Below are 17715 nucleotides of genomic sequence, written 5' to 3'. Positions count from 1 at the left end.
CTGATATGCAATGTCTCCAAACCCCCTGCAACCTAACCCTGGCCCTGATATGCAATGTCTCCAAACCCCTGCAACTAACCCTGGCCCTGATATACAATGTCTCCAAACCCCCTGCAACCTGACCCTGGCCCTGATATGTCTCCAAACCCCCTGCAACCTAACCCTGGCCCTGATATGCAATGTCTCCAAACCCCCTGCAACCAAACCCTGGCCCTGATATACAATGTCTCCAAACCCCCTGCAACCTATCCCTGGCCCTGATATGTCTCCAAACTCCCTGCAACCTAACCCTGGCCCTGATATGCAATGTCTCCAAACCCCCTGCAACCTAACCCTGGCCCTGATATGTCTCCAAACCCCCTGCAACCTGACCCTGGCCCTGATATGTCTCCAAATCCCTTGCAACCTAACCCTGGCCCTGATATGCAATGTCTCCAAACCCCCTGCAACCTAACCCTGGCCATGATATGTCTCCAAACCCACTGCAACCTAACCCTGGCCCTGATATGCAATGTCTCCAAACCCCCTGCAACCTAACCCTGGCCCTGATATGTCTCCAAACCCCCTGCAACCTAACCCTGGCCCTGATATGCAATGTCTCCAAACCCCCTGCAACCTAACCCTGGCCCTGATATGTCTCCAAACCCTGCAACCTAACCCTGGCCCTGATATGCAATGTCTCCAAACCCCCTGCAACCTAACCCTGGCCCTGATATGTCTCCAAACCCCCTGCAACCTAACCCTGGCTCTGATATGTCTCCAAACCCCCTGCAACCTAACCCTGGCCCTGATATGCAATGTCTCCAAACCCCCTGCAACCTGACCCTGGCCCTGATATGTCTCCAAACCCCCTGCAACCTAACCCTGGCCCTGATATGCAAGTCTCCAAACCCCCTGCAACCTAACCCTGGCCCTGATATGCAATGTCTCCAAACCCCTGCAACCTAACCCTGGCCCTGATATGCAATGTCTCCAAACCCCTGCAACCTAACCCTGGCCCTGATATGCAATGTCTCCAAACCCCTGCAACCTAACCCTGGCCCTGATATACAATGTCTCCAAACCCCCTGCAACCTGACCCTGGCCCTGATATGTCTCCAAACCCCTGCAACTAACCCTGGCCCTGATATGCAATGTCTCCAAACCCCTGCAACCAAACCCTGGCCCTGATATACAATGTCTCCAAACCCCTGCAACCTATCCCTGGCCCTGATATGTCTCCAAACTCCCTGCAACCCTAACCCTGGCCCTGATATGCAATGTCTCCAAACCCCCTGCAACCTAACCCTGGCCTGATATGTCTCCAAACCCCCTGCAACCTGACCCTGGCCCTGATATGTCTCCAAACCCCTTGCAACCTAACCCTGGCCCTGATATGCAATGTCTCCAAACCCCCTGCAACCTAACCCTGGCCCTGATATGTCTCCAAACCCCCTGCAACCTAACCCTGGCCCTGATATGTCTCCAGACCCCCTGCAACCTAACCCTGGCCCTGATATGTCTCCAAACCCCCTGCAACCTAACCCTGGCCCTGATATGCAATGTCTCCAAACCCCTGCAACCTAACCCTGGCCCCTGATATGATATGTCTCCAAACCCCTGCAACCTAACCCTGGCCCTGATATGTCTCCAGACCCCTGCAACCTAACCCTGGCCCTGATATGTCTCCAAACCCCTGCAACCTAACCCTGGCCCTGTCGCATCTGCACTCGGTCCGCAGGTAGTATTACATTTCATTACATTTCATTATAGTACAACGGTTTGATTTGTCTAATCTTAGCGATTCCTTCTTAGCTAGCTACACAGCCGTCTTTGTATCATAGATAATTGCGTAATTATCGTATTTCGTCGTCCTAACGCAGTCTACACTGCCCTGCAGCTAGCCAGCTAGCTAACGTCCACCGTTAGCTAGTCCACCGTCTACCGATTAGCAGCACAACTATTACACTCAACTGAACGACTTGATTAGTGTAGTGTTAGCTAGCTACATAGTTGTCTTTGCTGTCTTCGTACCCAAGATAATTGTGTAGTTTAGAGTGTGTAGTTTTATGTCGTCCTTAACATAGGAGACTCTGCTAGCTAGCCAACAGCTAGCCAACGTCTACCGAACAGAACTTCTGCACTCAACAATCCGGTCGCATTTCGCTTCGCTCCACAGGTAGTATCACATTTTTCATTTCATTTCATTACAGTACAACGGCTTGATTATCAAGCCGTTGTACTGTGTAGTCTAGAGCGATTTCCTAGGTTAACTAGCCAGCTATTGTCGTTCTTTTAAGCAACGTAACGTAATCAACACTGCTAGCTAGCCAGCTAGCCCTGAATAACAGCACAGTAGAAACTATTACACTCACGAACGACTTGATTAGTGTAGTGTCAACAACGCAGCCAATGCCAACTAGCCTACTTAGTCAACAACGCAGCCTCTGCCAGCTAGCCTACTTCAGCAGTACTGTATCATTTTAATCATTTTAGTCAATAAGATTCTTGCTAAAGCTTAACTCTCTGAACACTCGTGACGTGTAGTCCACTTGTCATTCCAATCTCCTTTGCATTAGCGTAGCCTCTTGTGTAGCCTGTCAACTATGTGTCTGTCTATCCCTGTTCTCTCCTCTCTGCACAGACCATACAAACGCTCCACACCGCGTGGCGCGGCCACCTAATCTGGTGGTCCCAGCCGCACGACCCACGTGGAGTTCCAGGTCTCCGGTAGCCTCTGGAACTGCCGATCTGCGGCCAACAAGGCAGAGTTCATCTCCGCCTATGTCTCCCCTCCAGTCCTCGACTTCTTGGCACTGACGGAAACATGGATCACCACAGACAACACTGCTACTCCTACTGCTCTCTCTTCGTCTGCCCACGTGTTCTCGCACACCCCGAGAGCTTCTGGTCAGCGGGGTGGTGGCACCCTGGATCCTCATCTCTCCCAAGTGGTCATTCTCTCTTTCTCCCCTTACCCATCTGTCTATCGCCTCCTTTGAATTCCATGCTGTCACAGTTACCAGCCCTTTCAAGCTTAACATCCTTATCATTTATCGCCCTCCAGGTTCCTCGGAGAGTTCATCAATGAGCTTGATGCCTTGATAAGCTCCTTTCCTGAGGACGGCTCACCTCTCACAGTTCTGGGCGACTTTAACCTCCCCACGCCTACCTTTGACTCATTCCTCTCTGCCTCCTTCTTTCCACTCCTCTCCTCTTTTGACCTCACCCTCTCACCTTCCCCCCTACTACAAGGCTCCAAATACGCTCGACCTCATCTTTACTAGATGCTGTTCTTCCACTAACCTCGTTGCAACTCCCCTCCAAGTCTCCGACCACTACCTTGTATCCTTTTCCCTCTCGCTCTCATCCAACACTTCCCACACTGCCCCTACTCGGATGGTATCGCGCCGTCCCAACCTTCGCTCTCTCTCCCCGCTACTCTCTCCTCTTCCATCCTATCATCTCTTCCCTCTGCTCAAACCTTCTCCAACCTATCTCCCTGATTCTGCCTCCTCAACCCTCCTCTCCTCCCTTTCTGCATCCTTTGACTCTCTATGTCCCCTATCCTCCAGGCTGGCTCGGTCCTCCCCTCCCGCTCCGTGGCTCGACGACTCATTGCGAGCTCACAGAACAGGGCCCGGGCAGCCGAGGGAAATGGAGGAAAACTCGCCTCCCTGCGGACCTGACATCCTTTCACTCCCTCCTCTCTACATTTTCCTCTTCTCTCTCTGCTGCTAAAGCCACTTTCTACCACTCTAAATTCCAAGCATCTGCCTCTAACCCTAGGAAGCTCTTTGCAACCTTCTCCTCCCTCCTGAATCCTCCTCCCCCCCCCCCCTCCTCCCTCTCTGCAGATGACTTCGATCAACCATTTTGAAAGAAGGTCGACGACATCCGATCCTCGTTTGCTAAGTCAAACGACACCGCTGGTTCTGCTCACACTGCCCTACCCTGTGCTCTGACCTCTTTCTCCCTCTCTCCAGATGAAATCTCGCGTCTTGAGACGGCCGGCCGCCCTACAACCTGCCCGCTTGACCCTATCCCCTCCTCTCTTCTCCAGACCATTTCCGGAGACCTCCTCCTTACCTCACCTCGCTCATCAACTCATCCCTGACCGCTGGCTACGTCCCTTCCGTCTTCAAGAGAGCGAGAGTTGCACCCCTTCTGAAAAAACCTACACTCGATCCCTCCGATGTCAACAACTACAGACCAGTATCCCTTCTTTCTTTTCTCTCCAAAACTCTTGAACGTGCCGTCCTTGGCCAGCTCTCCCGCTATCTCTCTCAGAATGACCTTCTTGATCCAAATCAGTCAGGTTTCAAGACTAGTCATTCAACTGAGACTGCTCTTCTCTGTATCACGGAGGCGCTCCGCACTGCTAAAGCTAACTCTCTCTCCTCTGCTCTCATCCTTCTAGACCTATCGGCTGCCTTCGATACTGTGAACCATCAGATCCTCCTCTCCACCCTCTCCGAGTTGGGCATCTCCCGCGGCCCACGCTGGATTTGCGTCCTACCTGACAGGTCGCTCCTACCAGGTGGCGTGGCGAGAATCCGTCTCACACCACGTGCTCTCACCACTGGTGTCCCCCAGGGCTCTGTTCTAGGCCCCTCCTATTCTCGCTATACACCAAGTCACTTGGCTCTGTCATAACCTCACATGGTCTCTCCTATCATTGCTATGCAGACGACACAATTAATTAATCTTCTCCTTTCCCCCTTCTGATGACCAGGTGGCGAACCGCATCTCTGCATGTCTGGCAGACATATCCGTGTGGATGACGGATCACCACCTCAAGCTGAACCTCGGCAAGACGGAGCTGCTCTTCCTCCCGGGAAGGACTGCCCGTTCCATGATCTCGCCATCACGGTTGACAACTCCATTGTGTCCTCCTCCCAGAGCGCTAAGAACCTTGGCGTGATCCTGGACAACACCCTGTCGTTCTCAACTAACATCAGGCGGTGGCCCGTTCCTGTAGGTTCATGCTCTACAACATCCGCAGAGTACGACCCTGCCTCACACAGGAAGCGGCGCAGGTCCTAATCCAGGCACTTGTCATCTCCCGTCTGGGATTACTGCACTCGCTGTTGGCTGGGCTCCTGCCTGTGCCATTAAACCCTACAACTCATCCAGAACGCCGCAGCCCGTCTGGTGTTCAACCTTCCCAAGTTCTCTCACGTCACCCCGCTCCTCCGCTCCCTCCACTGGCTTCCAGTTGAAGCTCGCATCCGCTACAAGACCATGGTGCTTGCCTCGGAGCTGTGAGGGGAACGGCACCTCAGTACCTCCAGGCTCTGATCAGGCCCTACACCCAAACAAGGGCACTGCGTTCATCCACCTCTGGCCTGCTCGCCTCCCTACCACTGAGGAAGTACAGTTCCCGCTCAGCCCAGTCAAAACTGTTCGCTGCTCTGGCCCCCCAATGGTGGAACAAACTCCCTCACGACGCCAGGACAGCGGAGTCAATCACCACCTTCCGGAGACACCTGAAACCCCACCTCTTTAAGGAATACCTAGGATAGGATAAAGTAATCCCTCTCACCCCCTCCCCTGAAAAGATTTAGATGCACTACTGTTCCACTGGAGGTCATAAGGTGAATGCACCAATTTGTAAGTCGCTCTGGATAAGAGCGTCTGCTAAATGACTTAAATGTAAATGTAATGTAAATGTGATATGCAATGTCTCCAAACCCCCTGCAACCTAACCCTGGCCCTGATATGATATGTCTCCAAACCCCCTGCAACCTAACCCTGGCCCTGATATGTCTCCAAACCCCCTGCAACCTAACCCTGGCCCTGATATGCAATGTCTCCAAACCCCCTGCAACCTAACCCTGGCCCTGATATGTCTCCAAACCCCCTGCAACCTGACCCTGGCCCTGATATGCAATGTCTCCAAACCCCCTGCAACCTAACCCTGGCACTGATATGTCTCCAAACCCCCTGCAACCTAACCCTGGTCCTGATATGCAATGTCTCCAAACCCCCTGCAACCTAACCCTGGCCCTGATATACAATGTCTCCAAACCCCCTGCAACCTGACCCTGGACCTGATATGTCTCCAAACCCCCTGCAACCTAACCCTGGCCCTGATATGCAATGTCTCCAAACCCCCTGCAACCTAACCCTGGCCCTGATATGTCTCCAAACCCCCTGCAACCTGACCCTGGCCCTGATATGTCTCCAAACCCCTTGCAACCTAACCCTGGCCCTGATATGCAATGTCTCCAAACCCCTGCAACCTAACCCTGGCCCTGATATGTCTCCAAACCCCTGCAACCTAACCCTGGCCCTGATATGTCTCCAGACCCCCTGCAACCTAACCCTGGCCCTGATATGTCTCCAAACCCCTGCAACCTAACCCTGGCCCTGATATGCAATGTCTCCAAACCCCCTGCAACCTAACCCTGGCCCTGATATGATATGTCCCCAAACCCCTGCAACCTAACCCTGGCCCTGATATGTCTCCAAACCCCCTGCAACCTAACCCTGGCCCTGATATGCAATGTCTCCAAACCCCTGCAACCTAACCCTGGCCCTGATATGTCTCCAAACCCCTGCAACCTGACCCTGGCCCTGATATGCAATGTCTCCAAACCCCTGCAACCTAACCCTGGCCCTGATATGTCTCCAAACCCCTGCAACCTAACCCTGGCCCTGATATGCAATGTCTCCAAACCCCTGCAACCTAACCCTGGCCCTGATATGTCTCCAAACCCCTGCAACCTGACCCTGGCCCTGATATACAATGTCTCCAAACCCTGCAACCTGACCCTGGCCCTGATATGTCTCCAAACCCCTGCAACCTAACCCTGGCCCTGATATGCAATGTCTCCAAACCCCTGCAACCTAACCCTGGCCCTGATATGCAATGTCTCCAAACCCCTGCAACCTAACCCTGGCCCTGATATGCAATGTCTCCAAACCCCCTGCAACCTAACCCTGGCCCTGATATGCAATGTCTCCAAACCCCTGCAACCTAACCTAACCCTGGCCCTGATATACAATGTCTCCAAACCCCCTGCAACCTGACCCTGGCCCTGATATGTCTCCAAACCCCTGCAACCTAACCCTGGCCCTGATATGCAATGTCTCCAAACCCCCTGCAACCAAACCCTGGCCCTGATATACAATGTCTCCAAACCCCTGCAACCTATCCCCTGGCCCTGATATGTCTCCAAACTCCCTGCAACCTAACCCTGGCCCTGATATGCAATGTCTCCAAACCCCTGCAACCTAACCCTGGCCCTGATATGTCTCCAAACCCCTGCAACCTGACCCTGGCCCTGATATGTCTCCAAACCCCTTGCAACCTAACCCTGGCCCTGATATGCAATGTCTCCAAACCCCCTGCAACCTAACCCTGGCCCTGATATGTCTCCAAACCCCTGCAACCTAACCCTGGCCCTGATATGTCTCCAGACCCCTGCAACCTAACCCTGGCCCTGATATGTCTCCAAACCCCTGCAACCTAACCCTGGCCCTGATATGCAATGTCTCCAAACCCCTGCAACCTAACCCTGGCCCTGATATGATATGTCTCCAAACCCCCTGCAACCTAACCCTGGCCCTGATATGTCTCCAGACCCCCTGCAACCTAACCCTGGCCCTGATATGTCTCCAAACCCCCTGCAACCTAACCCTGGCCCTGATATGCAATGTCTCCAAACCCCCTGCAACCTAACCCTGGCCCTGATATGATATGTCTCCAAACCCCCTGCAACCTAACCCTGGCCCTGATATGTCTCCAAACCCCTGCAACCTAACCCTGGCCCTGATATGCAATGTCTCCAAACCCCCTGCAACCTAACCCTGGCCCTGATATGTCTCCAAACCCCCTGCAACCTGACCCTGGCCCTGATATGCAATGTCTCCAAACCCCCTGCAACCTAACCCTGGCCCTGATATGTCTCCAAACCCCCTGCAACCTAACCCTGGCCCTGATATGCAATGTCTCCAAACCCCCTGCAACCTAACCCTGGCCCTGATATACAATGTCTCCAAACCCCCTGCAACCTGACCCTGGCCCTGATATGTCTCCAAACCCCCTGCAACCTAACCCTGGCCCTGATATGCAATGTCTCTAAACCCCCTGCAACCAAACCCTGGCCCTGATATACAATGTCTCCAAACCCCCTGCAACCTATCCCTGGCCCTGATATGTCTCCAAACTCCCTGCAACCTAACCCTGGCCCTGATATGCAATGTCTCCAAACCCCCTGCAACCTAACCCTGGCCCTGATATGTCTCCAAACCCCCTGCAATATGACCCTGGCCCTGATATGTCTCCAAACCCCTTGCAACCTAACCCTGGCCCTGATATGCAATGTCTCCAAACCCCCTGCAACCTAACCCTGGCCCTGATATGTCTCCAAACCCCCTGCAACCTAACCCTGGCCCTGATATGTCTCCAGACCCCCTGCAACCTAACCCTGGCCCTGATATGTCTCCAAACCCCTGCAACCTAACCCTGGCCCTGATATGCAATGTCTCCAAACCCCCTGCAACCTAACCCTGGCCCTGATATGATATGTCTCCAAACCCCCTGCAACCTAACCCTGGCCCTGATATGTCTCCAGACCCCCTGCAACCTAACCCTGGCCCTGATATGTCTCCAAACCCCCTGCAACCTAACCCTGGCCCTGATATGCAATGTCTCCAAACCCCCTGCAACCTAACCCTGGCCCTGATATGATATGTCTCCAAACCCCCTGCAACCTAACCCTGGCCCTGATATGTCTCCAAACCCCCTGCAACCTAACCCTGGCCCTGATATGCAATGTCTCCAAACCCCCTGCAACCTAACCCTGGCCCTGATATGTCTCCAAACCCCCTGCAACCTAACCCTGGCCCTGATATGCAATGTCTCCAAACCCCCTGCAACCTAACCCTGGCCCTGATATACAATGTCTCCAAACCCCCTGCAACCTGACCCTGGCCCTGATATGTCTCAAAACCCCTGCAACCCAACCCTGGCCCTGATATGCAATGTCTCTAAACCCCCTGCAACCAAACCCTGGCCCTGATATACAATGTCTCCAAACCCCCTGCAACCTATCCCTGGCCCTGATATATCTCCAAACTCCCTGCAACGTAACCCTGGCCCTGATATGCAATGTCTCCAAACCCCCTGCAACCTAACCCTGGCCCTGATATGTCTCCAAACCCCCTGCAACCTGACCCTGGCCCTGATATGTCTCCAAACCCCTTGCAACCTAACCCTGGCCCTGATATGCAATGTCTCCAAACCCCCTGCAACCTAACCCTGGCCCTGATATGTCTCCAAACCCCCTGCAACCTAACCCTGGCCCTGATATGTCTCCAGACCCCCTGCAACCTAACCCTGGCCCTGATATGTCTCCAAACCCCCTGCAACCTAACCCTGGCCCTGATATGCAATGTCTCCAAACCCCCTGCAACCTAACCCTGGCCCTGATATGATATGTCTCCAAACCCCCTGCAACCTAACCCTGGCCCTGATATGTCTCCAAACCCCCTGCAACCTAACCCTGGCCCTGATATGCAATGTCTCCAAACCCCCTGCAACCTAACCCTGGCCCTGATATGTCTCCAAACCCCCTGCAACCTGACCCTGGCCCTGATATGCAATGTCTCCAAACCCCCTGCAACCTAACCCTGGCCCTGATATGTCTCCAAACCCCTGCAACCTAACCCTGGCCCTGATATGCAATGTCTCCAAACCCCCTGCAACCTAACCCTGGCCCTGATATGTCTCCAAACCCCCTGCAACCTGACCCTGGCCCTGATATACAATGTCTCCAAACCCCCTGCAACCTGACCCTGGCCCTGATATGTCTCCAAACCCCTGCAACCTAACCCTGGCCCTGATATGCAATGTCTCCAAACCCCTGCAACCTAACCCTGGCCCTGATATGCAATGTCTCCAAACCCCTGCAACCTAACCCTGGCCCTGATATGCAATGTCTCCAAACCCCCTGCAACCTAACCCTGGCCCTGATATGATATGTCTCCAAACCCCCTGCAACCTAACCCTGGCCCTGATATGTCTCCAAACCCCCTGCAACCTAACCCTGGCCCTGATATGCAATGTCTCCAAACCCCCTGGAACCTAACCCTGGCCCTGATATGTCTCCAAACCCCTGCAACCTGACCCTGGCCCTGATATGCAATGTCTCCAAACCCCTGCAACCTAACCCTGGCCCTGATATGTCTCCAAACCCCTGCAACCTAACCCTGGCCCTGATATGCAATGTCTCCAAACCCCCTGCAACCTGACCCTGGCCCTGATATGTCTCCAAACCCCCTGCAACCTAACCCTGGCCCTGATATGCAATGTCTCCAAACCCCCTGCAACCAAACCCTGGCCCTGATATACAATGTCTCCAAACCCCCTGCAACCTATCCCTGGCCCTGATATGTCTCCAAACCCCCTGCAACCTAACCCTGGCCCTGATATGCAATGTCTCCAAACCCCCTGCAACCTAACCCTGGCCCTGATATGTCTCCAAACCCCCTGCAACCTGACCCTGGCCCTGATATGTCTCCAAACCCCTTGCAACCTAACCCTGGCCCTGATATGCAATGTCTCCAAACCCCCTGTAACCTAACCCTGGCCCTGATATGCAATGTCTCCAAACCCCCTGCAACCTAACCCTGGCCCTGATATGATATGTCTCCAAACCCCCTGCAACCTAACCCTGGCCCTGATATGTCTCCAAACCCCTGCAACCTAACCCTGGCCCTGATATGCAATGTCTCCAAACCCCTGCAATCAACCCTGGCCCTGATATGTCTCCAAACCCTGCAACCTGACCCTGGCCCTGATATGCAATGTCTTCAAACCCCCTGCAACCTAACCCTGGCCCTGATATGTCTCCAAACCCCCTGCAACCTAACCCTGGCCCTGATATGCAATGTCTCCAAACCCCCTGCAACTTAACCCTGGCCCTGATATGTCTCCAAACCCCCTGCAACCTGACCCTGGCCCTGATATACAATGTATCCAAACCCCCTGCAACCTAACCCTGGCCCTGATATGTCTCCAAACCCCCTGCAACCTGACCCTGGCCCTGATATACAATGTCTCCAAACCCCCTGCAACCTAACCCTGGCCCTGATATGCAATGTCTCCAAACACCCTGCAACCTAACCCTGGCCCTGATATGTCTCCAAACCCCCTGCAACCTAACCCTGGCCCTGGTATGTCTCCAAACACCCTGCAACCTAACCCTGTCCCTGATATGTCTCCAAACCCCCTGCAACCTAACCCTGGCCCTGATATGCAATGTCTCCAAACCCCCTGCAACCTAACCCTGGCCCTGATATACAATGTCTCCAAACCCCCTGCAACCTAACCCTGGCCCTGATATGTCTCCAAACACACTGCAACCTAACCATGATATATCTCCAACCCCCCTGCAACCTAACCCTGATATGTCTCCAAACCCCCTGCAACCTAACCCTGGCCCTGATATGCAATGTCTCCAACCCCTGCAACATAACCCTGATATGTCTCAAAACCCCCTGCAACCTAACCCTGGCCCTGATATGCAATGTCTCCAAACCCACTGCAACCTAACCCTGGCCCTGATGTGCAATGTCTCCAAACCCCCTGCAACCTAACCCTGGCCCTAATGTCTCCAAACCCCTGCAACCCTGGCCCTAATGTCTCCAAACCCCCTGTAACCTAACCCTGGCCCTGGTATGCAATGTCTCCAAACCCCCTGCAACCTAACCCTGGCCCTGATATGTCTCCAAACCCCCTGCAACCTGACCCTGGCCCTGATATGTCTCCAAACCCCTTGCAACCTAACCCTGGCCCTGATATGCAATGTCTCCAAACCCCCTGCAACCTAACCCTGGCCCTGATATGTCTCCAAACCCCCTGCAACCTAACCCTGGCCCTGATATGTCTCCAAACCCACTGCAACCTGACCCTGGCCCAGATATGTCTCCAAACCCCCTGTAACCTGACCCTGGCCCTGATATGCAATGTCTCCAAACCCCCTGAAACCTAACCCTGGCCCTGATATGCAATGTCTCCAAACCCCCTGCAACCTAACCCTGGCCCTGATATGTCTCCAAACCCCCTGCAACCTAACCCTGGCCCTGATATGTCTCCAAACCCCCTGTAACCTAACCCTGGCCCTGATATGCAATGTCTCCAAACCCCCTGCAACCTAACCCTGGCCCTGATATGTCTCCAAACCCCCTGCAACCTAACCCTGGCCCTGATATACAATGTCTCCAAACCCCCTGCAACCTGACCCTGGCCCTGATATGTCTCCAAACCCCCTGCAACCTAACCCTGGCCCTGATATGCAATGTCTCCAAACCCCCTGTAACCTAACCCTGGCCCTGATATGCAATGTCTCCAAACCCCCTGCAACCTATCCCTGGCCCTGATATGTCTCCAAACTCCCTGCAACCTAACCCTGGCCCTGATATGCAATGTCTCCAAACACCCTGCAACCTAACCCTGGCCCTGATATGTCTCCAAACCCCCTGCAACCTGACCCTGGCCCCAATATGCAATGTCTCCAAACCCCCTGCAACCTGACCCTGGCCCTGATATGTCTCCAAACCCCCTGCAACCTAACCCCGGCCCTGATATGTCTCCAAACCCCCTGCAACCTAACCCTGGCCCTGATATGTCTCCAAACCCCCTGCAACCTAACCCTGGCCCTGATATGTCTCCAAACACCCTGCAACCTAACCCTGGCCCTGATATGTCTCCAAACCCCCTGCAACCTAACCCTGGCCCTGATATGCAATGTCTCCAAACCCCCTGCAACCAAACCCTGGCCCTGATAAGCAATGTCTCCAAACCCCCTGCAACCTAACCCTGGCCCTGATATACAATGTCTCCAAACCCCCTGCAACCTAACCCTGGCCCTGATATGTCTCCAAACCCCCTGCAACCTAACCCTGGCCCTAATGTCTCCAAACCCCCTGCAACCTAACCATGATATATCTCCAACCCCCCTGCAACCTAACCCTGATATGTCTCCAAACCCCCTGCAACCTAACCCTGGCCCTGATATGCAATGTCTCCAAACCCACTGCAACCTAACCCTGGCCCTGATATGCAATGTCTCCAAACCCCCTGCAACCTAACCCTGGCCCTAATGTCTCCAAACCTCCTGCAACCCTGGCCCTAATGTCTCCAAACCCCCTGAAACCTAACCCTGGCCCTGATATGTCTCCAAACCCCCTGCAACCTAACCCTGGCCCTGATATGTCTCCAAACCCCCTGCAACCTGACCCTGGCCCTGATATGCAATGTCTCCAAACCCCCTGCAACCTGACCCTGGCCCTGATATACAATGTCTCCAAACCCCCTGCAACCTAACCCTGGCCCTGATATGTCTCCAAACCCCTGCAACCTAACCCTGGCCCTGATATGTCTCCAAACCCACTGCAACCTGACCCTGGCCCTGATATGTCTCCAAACCCCTGAAACCTAACCCTGGCCCTGGTCTCCAAACCCCTGCAACCTAATGGCTGATATGTCTCCAAACCCCCTGCAACCTGACCCTGGCCCTGATATGTCTCCAAACCCCTGCAACCTAACCCTGGCCCTGATATGTCTCCAAACCCCTGCAACCTAACCCTGGCCCTAATATGCAATGTCTCCAAACCCCCAATATGCAATGTCTCCAAACCCCTGCAAACCCTGGCCCTGATATGTCTCCAAACCCCCCTGCAACCTAACCTGGCCCTGATATGCAATGTCTCCAAACCCCTGCAACCTAACCCTGGCCCTGATATGTCTCCAAACCCCTGCAGCCTAACCCTGGCCCTGATATGTCTCCAAACACCCTGCAACCTAACCCTGGCCCTGATATGTCTCCAAACCCCCTGCAACCCCTAACCCTGGCCCTGATATGTCTCCAAACCCCTGCAACCAAAACCCTGGCCCTGATATGCAATGTCTCCAAACCCCTGCAACCTAACCCTGGCCCTGATATACAATGTCTCCAAACCCCTGCAACCTAACCCTGGCCCTGATATGTCTCCAAACCCCCTGCAACCTAACCCTGGCCCTCCAAATATGATATATCTCCAATGCAACCTAACCCCTCCATGTCTCCAAACCCCTGCAACCTAACCCTGGCCCTGATATACAATGTCTCCAAACCCCTGCAACCTAACCCTGGCCCTGATATGCAATGTCTCCAAACCCCTGCAACCTAACCCTGGCCCTAATGTCTCCAAACCTCCTGCAGCCCTGGCCCTGATATGTCTCCAAACCCCTGAAACCTAACCCTGGCCCTGATATACAATGTCTCCCAACCCCTGCAACCTAACCTGGCCCTGATATGTCTCCAAACCCCTGCAACCTGACCCTGGCCCTGATATGCAATGTCCCAAACCCCTGCAACCTGACAACAATGTCTCCAAACCCTGCAACCTAACCCTGGCCCTGATATGTCTCCAAACCCTGCAACCTAACCCTGGCCCTGATATGTCTCCAAACCCCTGCAACCCAACCCTGGCCCTGATATGTCTCCAAACCCCCCTAACCCTGCAACAATGTCTCCAAACCCCTGCAACCTAACCCTGGCCCTGATATCCAAACCCCTGCAACCTGACCCTGGCCCTGATATGCAATGTCTCCAAACCCCTGCAACCTAACCCTGGCCCTGATATGTCTCCAAACCCCTGCAACCTGACCCTGGCCCTGATATGTCTCCAAACCCCTGTAACCTAACCCTGGCCCTGATATACAATGTCTCCAAACCCCTGCAACCTAACCCTGGCCCTGATATGTCTCCAAACCCCTGCAACCTAACCCTGGCCCTGATATCTCCAAACCCCTGTAACCTAACCCTGGCCCTGCAAACCCCTGTAACCCTGGCCCTGATATGCAATGTCTCCAAACCCCCTGCAACCTAACCCTGGCCCTGATATACAATGTCTCCAAACCCCTGCAACCTAACCCTGGCCCTAATGTCTCCAAACCCCCTGCAACCTAACCCTGGCCCTAATGTCTCCAAACCCCTTGCAACCTAACCCTGGCCCTGATATACAATGTCTCCCAACCCCCTGCAACCTAACCCTGGCCCTGATCTCCAAACCCCTGCAACCTGACCCTCTGATATACAATGTCTCCCAAACCCCTGCAACCTAACCCTGGCCCTGATATGTCTCCAAACCCCCTGCAACCTAACCCTGGCCCTGATATGTCTCCAAACCCCCTGCGACCTGACCCTGGCCCTGATATGTCTCCAAACCCCCTGCAACCTAACACTGGCCCTGATATACAATGTCTCCAAACCCCCTGCAACCTAACCCTGGCCCTGATATGCAATGTCTACAAACCCCCTGCAACCTAACCCTGGCCCTGATACAATGTCTCCAAACCCCTGCAACCCCCTGGCCCTTGATATGTCTCCAAACCCCTGCAACCTAACCCTGGCCCTGATATGTCTCCAAACCCCCTGCAACCTAACCCTGGCCCTGATATGTCTCCAAACCCCCTGCAACCTAACCCTGGCCCTGATATGCAATGTCTCCAAACCCCCTGCAACCTAACCCTGGCCCTGATATGTCTCCAAACCCCCTGCAACCTAACCCTGGCCCTGATATGTCTCCAAACCCCCTGCAACCTAACCCTGGCCCTGATATGCAATGTCTCCAAACCCACTGCAACCTAACCCTGGCCCTGATATGCAATGTCTCCAAACCCCCTGCAACCTAACCCTGGCCCTAATGTCTCCAAACCTCCTGCAACCCTGGCCCTAATGTCTCCAAACCCCCTGAAACCTAACCCTGGCCCTGATATGTCTCCAAACCCCCTGCAACCTAACCCTGGCCCTGATATGTCTCCAAACCCCCTGCAACCTGACCCTGGCCCTGATATGCAATGTCTCCAAACCCCCTGCAACCTGACCCTGGCCCTGATATACAATGTCTCCAAACCCCCTGCAACCTAACCCTGGCCCTGATATGTCTCCAAACCCCCTGCAACCTAACCCTGGCCCTGATATGTCTCCAAACCCACTGCAACCTGACCCTGGCCCTGATATGTCTCCAAACCCCCTGAAACCTAACCCTGGCCCTAATATGCAATGTCTCCAAACCCCCTGCAACCTAACCCTGGCCCTGATATGTCTCCAAACCCCCTGCAACCTGACCCTGGCCCTGATATGCAATGTCTCCAAACCCCCTGCAACCTAACCCTGGCCCTGATATGTCTCCAAACCCCCTGCAACCTGACCCTGGCCCTGATATGTCTCCAAAACCCCTGTAACCTAACCCTGGCCCTGATATACAATGTCTCCAAACCCCCTGCAACCTAACCCTGGCCCTGATATGTCTCCAAACCCCTGCAACCTAACCCTGGCCCTGATATGTCTCCAAACCCCCTGTAACCTAACCCTGGCCCTGATATGTCTCCAAACCCCCTGTAACCTAACCCTGGCCCTAATATGCAATGTCTCCAAACCCCCTGCAACCTAACCCTGGCCCTGATATACAATGTCTCCAAACCCCCTGCAACCTAACCCTGGCCCTAATGTCTCCAAACCCCCTGCAACCTAACCCTGGCCCTAATGTCTCCAAACCCCTTGCAACCTAACCCTGGCCCTGATATACAATGTCTCCCAACCCCCTGCAACCTAACCCTGGCCCTGATATGTCTCCAAACCCCCTGCAACCTGACCCTGGCCCTGATATACAATGTCTCCCAACCCCCTGCAACCTAACCCTGGCCCTGATATGTCTCCAAACCCCTGCAACCTAACCCTGGCCCTGATATGTCTCCAAACCCCCTGCGACCTGACCCTGGCCCTGATATGTCTCCAAACCCCCTGCAACCTAACACTGGCCCTGATATACAATGTCTCCAAACCCCCTGCAACCTAACCCTGGCCCTGATATGCAATGTCTACAAACCCCCTGCAACCTAACCCTGGCCCTGATATACAATGTCTCCAAACCCCCTGCAACCTGACCCTGGCCCTGATATGTCTCCAAACCCCCTGCAACCTAACCCTGGCCCTGATATGTCTCCAAACCCCCTGCAACCTAACCCTGGCCCTGATATGTCTCCAAACCCCCTGCAACCTAACCCTGGCCCTGATATGTCTCCAAACCCCCTGCAACCTAACCCTGGCCCTGATATGTCTTCAAACCCCCTGCAACCTAACCCTGGCCCTGATATGCAATGTTTTCTGAAACCTAAATGTACGCAGCCTGTTGTCAAAAATTGATGAGGTTTAGGTTTTTGTCTAAATCCACTGATGCTGATGTAATTGTGTTTTCTGAAACCCAGCAAGTCTGTTTTTGATAAGGATTTGTAGAAATAGTTACAATGTGTATCGCACTGATCGAGAAAGGTGGGAGTGTGGCTATATATGTAAAGACTAAATTCCCTGTAAGTGTGGCTATATATGTAAAGACTAAATTCCCTGTAAGTGTGGCTATATATGTAAAGACTAAATTCCCTGTAAGTGTGGCTATATATGTAAAGACTAAATTCCCTGAAAGGGGGAGACACCCTGGACCCAAACTGTTACAGACCTATATCCATCCTATATCCATCTCTATGGGGGTGCCACAGGGTTCATTTCTCGGGCCGTCTCTTTTCTCTGTATATATCAATGATGTCGCTCTTGCTGCGGGCGATTCCCTGATCCACCTCTACGCAGACGACACCATTCTATATACTTTCGGCCCGTCATTGGACACTGTGCTATCTAACCTCCAAACGAGCTTCAATGCCATTTAGCACTTCTTCCGTGGCCT

The 17715-nt window shown here is 53.7% G+C and overlaps 1 protein-coding gene and 1 long non-coding RNA gene across 2 annotated transcripts in view; both read right to left on the bottom strand.

Annotated features, from left to right (window-relative positions):
• tll1 (tolloid-like 1) overlaps window positions 1-17715 on the bottom strand; it is a 447864-nt gene that overhangs the window by 55511 nt on the left and 374638 nt on the right. The gene's annotated exons all lie outside the window — the stretch shown is intronic.
• The window catches only part of LOC135561538 (uncharacterized), a 34263-nt gene that overhangs the window by 12549 nt on the left and 3999 nt on the right, over window positions 1-17715 (bottom strand). The window lies entirely within an intron of this gene.

The sequence above is a fragment of the Oncorhynchus nerka genome, linkage group LG18 (genome assembly GCF_034236695.1).
Source record: "Oncorhynchus nerka isolate Pitt River linkage group LG18, Oner_Uvic_2.0, whole genome shotgun sequence".
In the NCBI taxonomy this organism is placed as follows: Eukaryota; Metazoa; Chordata; class Actinopteri; order Salmoniformes; family Salmonidae; genus Oncorhynchus; species Oncorhynchus nerka.
Note: the sequence above shows the minus strand (reverse complement) of the source record. Positions and strands in the feature narration are given on the sequence as shown.